Below are 6,000 nucleotides of genomic sequence, written 5' to 3' on the forward strand. Positions count from 1 at the left end.
AATTCTTTTGCTACCCTACAATGAATAAAATTGTGGGTGCTTCCTGAATCAATCAACACTATTACCTTTTCCTTCTTGATTTGTCCTTCTATCTTGATGGTTTGAGGAGTGGTAATTCCAGCCAATGCATTACAAGATATGGTTGGATTTATTTGTTCTTCATCTAGGCTTTGTTCCTGGAGTATATCTTCTTCTTTTGACCTTTCTTGCTCCTTTTCTTCTTCCTCTTCACAATCTATGTAGAATAATTTCTTCTCAACACACTTATGACCTTTAGTGTATTTGCTATCACAACTGTAACAAAGCCCTTTTGCTCTTTTTTCTTCCAATTGTTGTGGTGTCAACCTTATAGGTTGTGGAAGACTAGGGGCAACAACACTTCTGTCTTTATAGTTGTGAGTGGTATGCTTCCTGGTTGCCATAATTTTGCTTTCCATTTTTCTTGCTAACCTGAATGCCTTCTCTAATGAATCAGGTTCCCAAAGGCGAACATCATGTTGGATATTATCCTTTAAAGACCCTATGAACACATCAATCCTATGCTCCTCTGGAATATATTTTACCCTTATGTTCAATTTTTGGAACTCCTCAATGTGCTCCATTACTGAACCCTTTTGTTTGAGACTTATCAATTGGCTAAAAAAAGTGTTGCTTTTTGTATCTGCATAATGTGCTATCAATTCTTCCGTAAAAATTGCCCAAGTGATAAATTTTTTACGAGAGCAAAGCCATTGATACCATACAAACTGATTTGGTTCCAAATATACAGTTGCCATACGTACCTTTTGTGTGTTTTGCACATTATTGAGATCGAAGAACTGCTCCATCTGTAATATCCATGTGGCAGGATCCTTGCCATCAAACTTCCTCATATCGATTTTTGGAATATGGTGGGTCTTCGATCCAACATTAGAGTCTATGGAATCATGATTAACATTAATTTTGTTCACATCATGAGTTTCCTTTACAACCTTTTCACCATTAGTAAGTATTTCTTGTAGAAAATTTGTCAAATCTGTCTTCAAATCTGCCATGTTTGTTTTCAAATCTGTCTTCAAATCTGCCATGCCTGTCTTCAAATTTGTGTTCAAATCTATCTTCAAAATGTCCATATTATCTTCCATGCCATTCATCTTATCTTCCACGCCACTTATCTTAGCTTCTGTTAACTTTTGTGAGCGTGACATTCGCTGCACTTGTTCTTGTAATTTTTATATATCATGTAGCATTTCTTCCTCTTCTTCATGAGTCATGCTAGAGCTTTTAGGTTCCTTACTAGGTTTTTGCATTTTCCTTCCTCGGGGCATCAGTTACCGATAATAATTCCTTACTCTGACCTTTGAATTCCTTCAAACCCAGCTTACACAAAAATAAAAGAATTAAAACTACACACCTTTTTTCACTTTGTAGAAGCCTTATATTGAATCTGATGTATCTTTGTAATTCCAGATCCTCCAATTTTGAAATTTCTACCTGTAGTAGCCTTCTGTGTCCTCTTTCCAATGCCACAAGTCTGACCCAATTTGGATTCTCCAAGGAATAGTTATGCGAAATCTCCCACGGTGACTTGATTATAGACTAGTCCAGTAGAGAGAACTTGTACAACGTGCCACGAGTCACTGTTTTGACCTATGGATCTGAAAAATGCATACAAGAAACTAAAGTCCGTCCTCTTTCTGTACCTTCTTATGAAATTTCAATCCAATCCCCAGAGAGAAAGTTATGATGATTTTCTCCAGGTCACCTGTTTTGAATGTATTTCAGGAGTCTGCAAAAACACCAACTTCCTCAGATCATATCTCCGCAAATATCGCTCAAAAAGTTTTGAAATTCGGACCCAAGGTTCAGCGCGATTACCTGTTTGGAGCATCGAAACCCTAGAATCCAAAGCTCTGATACCAAATGTTATGAAACCATCTCAAGAAAAGATAGAAAAGATAGACCAACACCTTAGAATTCAGCCTCTTCGAGGGGGAAACCTCCTTTACATTACATAAATGAACAATTCTTGGATGATACAAATGAGAAAACATCCTTTCTATATATAGGAGTCTAAGGAGTCACAATATAATCCAGCCGACCTAACAATAATAATATAAAGCCACAAAAATAACAATAGAGGGGTTCTATGGGGCACAGAAATAACAACATGGGGGTAATAGGGGCACAACAATATAAATAAGGGGTATAACTACAATAGTAATGGGGTAATCACTAGTATTATATGGACCCAACACTACCTCACCTAGCTAGTGTCTCGGAAGCATTATAAAGAACCTTGGCAGTGTATGGGGAGTGTTAGTCATGAAACTAACTCGTCTGTGCAGTGTCTAGGGAGTGTTACCCTGCCCTTATGTCTCTCAAACAACAGTGGGACCCAGGGATGGGAAGTCTAAGTTGTTGATTTGTCTCCTGAAGGTTACTTGGATGTTGTTGGATGATTGTATGTGACGTTTTTTCTATTCCATTTCCTTAAAGTCACCAAGGAGGTTGAATCTTATCACAGTGGTCTCTTGTCACATGTTTACCCCGGCTACCCGGTTGCTTGGGTAGATGTTGAAGGAGGGTGTTACACATGAAAAAGAGAAGGCCTGGGGGATATGTTGGTCCACTAAATTATCTTATTTTCCACCATTCTACACACCCCTTTTCATTGCTTTAAAACACATATTTTCCCATTACCCATCTCATTGTGTTTCCTTGTGAAAGTGCCATACTAAGATCACAATGTTAAAGGAGTTGATTATAATTCTTTTCCTTTATTTTTGACAAATTATAAAGGATTATTATTGGTGTTGTTGATTGTGGTTTCCCTAGTGTTGTTGTAGTGGTTGCTATCCAATAATAGTAATAGATTCTATCACTAGAATATTTATGTAGATCTAAAAGGAATTCCAAAGCATGGATTTAATTCTTAGGGGCGATGACATGGATTTGTGTTTCTTAACTCATATCCAGGTCAAATCTGTTAAGCTCGAGCTCATGATCTATAATTCAAATAACTCATGCATGTTCAATCAGGTTACCAAGTTCGAACGTTATTTTCGAACAAGCTAAGATTAATTTTGGAAATACATGACATAGGTTTTTCTCAGGACATTCCCAATTATGTGAAATGTGAAATGTTTCTCCAAACAATTCATGGGTTTGGAGCTATATCTTCTTCTTTCAAGAATATCTTTTATGTTATGACCATTTACAAACTACATCCCCAACAGAGCAATCGGTTCAAAACTAAAAAAACTTCAGTCTATTCTCCGTTGAGCCTAGAAAAAATAAATATATTGTAATCATATCTTGAGTTATTTTCTAACAAACATCTCCCAAAAGAAAATAGAATTGATATTTTGTAATTTGTCCATAAATTTCACAATCCATATTTGGGAGATTTGTTCCAATGCGTCCCCTTATCTCTTTGTATAAAATGTATGGGCAGATAACATGTTAAGAGTAATTTAGTAAGTAAGAAAATCAATAAGTTATCTTAGAAAAGGGGAAGCACCATCGTCCATGTAACAATGCATCTTGTAAGTGCATTTATAAAGCTAATGCAATATCTGCAAGTTTGTGGCTTATCTTAGAATTGTTTATTTGTGAGTTTTGAATCACCAACCCCCTGCTGAGGAGGAAGGCGCCCCCTCTTTAGCAGTGGCTGTCATGTCAGTAGAGCTAGATAACTATTACATATTAATTTATTTTCATGTTATGTTAATTTAATTATTATTATATCATTCTCACATGTTCTTGTTAATATACGTAACTACTATTGTTGGTTAATTTAACTTGTAGAATATTTAATGTAGATTTCTCATGTGAAAACATAGTTATTGGATCAATTCTTACTAACAATGTGTTGCTACTATTCAATTTCTACTACAAATTTAAAATTTGTTGTTGAAATAGAATGATAGTTAGTTGCAGATTGTAAATCTATTTTAATTGGCTTAATGGTTGTGTAGTTGTGATTGAATGGTTTTGTGCAATTGATTAAATGATTGATCATTTGTTACTTGCCAGCGTGAGTTGAAAGTGAATGGGTGCAAGTGTGATTTCATTTCGAAAATTTTGTGGAGTGAGTTATTTTTATGCAAGTGAGATTGATTTTCATTATTGCAAGTGTAAAGAGTGAAAAATGTTTTCTTATCAGAGAAAGTTTAGCACTAGGAATCAACTAGTGCCATTTAACAATTATTTCCTTCATGTGTTTTGTAAGATAACCTTGAAATAAAAGGACCTACCTGGATTGCTAATTTATGTTTGATAGAATTGACTTATTTTATTAAGACATTTTTTCCCCAACATTATGGTTGAATGACCAAATCTATAGTATATAGCAACCCAACTTGTATGAAATTTTACGAAAGTAAAGTTTGAGCATGTTTTCTCAGAGAGAACAAACCTAATGATCGAGTGAGCAAGTTAATGATATATAACATATTTTTCCTTAATTTTAACCAAGGTCACAACCCACTCTTTCAGTGTAATATTTGGTCCAACAATTGGTATTAGAGAAGTTTCCTCTAGGAATGATTAACTACTGGAAGGCTAATTTCAAGGAAATATGATGATGATGAAAGAAGCATGAAAGCATCCTATATTTGATAGATCTAACTATGCTTTCCAGAAGATAATATTGGAGACCTATCTCAATTCTGTGGAAGCTGGTCCTTTACTCATTTTTGAAACTGAGTATGAAGTTCCTAATACCCCTCCTACAACTAAATATGGTAAGGCCCTCTATACATCTAATGCAATAGCTTAGCATGTGATTTTAACTCATTTTCATATTCATAATTTGTCAAATCAATGCAATGTAATTAAATTAATGATGTATGGAACAAGCTTAAAACCTATTATGAAGGGGGAAAAAGCGTAAAAGAAGCGGAAATACAATTTTTTGGGACCCAATTTACAATTTGAAGAAGTTCGTATTTTATTTGAGTAAATATATTTTCAACTCTATTACAGGTCTCAATGAAGAAGTCGAGGATAGTGTTGGTGTTAAAAAAGTATTAAGATCTCTTCCATCAAGATTCAATCCCAAAGTATCAACCCTTGAAGAACTATCAGATATGGACAAAAAGACTATGGATGTGCTTCATTGAACACTCTCAACATATGAGATAAGGATAGAGGGGGACAAATCAAGATTGAAGGAAGAAACATTCTAAGAAGTAAAAGAATGGAAAAAGCATTAAAATTAAGTAAAGTCTATTTTTGATTAAGAGGAAACCAAGTTTTCCATAAATTTAAAAAGAGAGACAATAAAATTCGAAGGTAAGTTTCCTTTCAAATTCTTTGAATGTGGAAGAATAGTGATGACAACCAAATATTCAATTCTAAGAATCAAAGAAGAAGCAAGGCAACAAGAAGAACAAGAGCCTCTCAAAAGAATAAATTCAATACAAAAGCAATGAGTGTGACCGATGATGAAAGAGGTGAAATATTATTCTTTGCTGAATCAAAATAACCTTAAGCAAAAATAGATTATGAAGGAAAAATTGGAAGTGCATTAAAATAAATAAAAGGACTAAAAAACAAGGAAGGCCAACTAATGCAACAACTCCAAGAGAAATATCTAAATGAAAATTTCTCATGCTCTTGAAGTTGAACTAGAGGAATCTGAAAATTGGTTTGTGGGTGCAGGATGTGTCCCAAATGATGGACATGAAAATAATTTTGTTTCATATAGGGATCATGACTAGTATCTTGAAATGATTTCTGAAAGTGACTGTGAAATCCTCATGAAATGTGAACAAGAATTACAATTGCTAGAAAAGATGCTGATGGAACTTGAATCTAAGCAAGTTGCAGATAAAGAAGAGAAATGTTCAAGAAGTAAAAATGTGAAACCTGATGTAAAATGTAATTTCCCATTTAATGTTAAAGAGGATGAATTGGTATCCGAAACTAGTAACAGTAAAATTCAGTCTGAAACAAAATGGGATGATGAGGTTGAATAATTAAGGAAACCGGTGGAAAAAGTATAAAAACCTAAAT

This window comes from Pinus tabuliformis, chromosome 2_1 (assembly GCF_031772625.1).
Source record: "Pinus tabuliformis cultivar Carrire ecotype Pingquan chromosome 2_1, CPIR1, whole genome shotgun sequence".
In the NCBI taxonomy this organism is placed as follows: Eukaryota; Viridiplantae; Streptophyta; class Pinopsida; order Pinales; family Pinaceae; genus Pinus; species Pinus tabuliformis.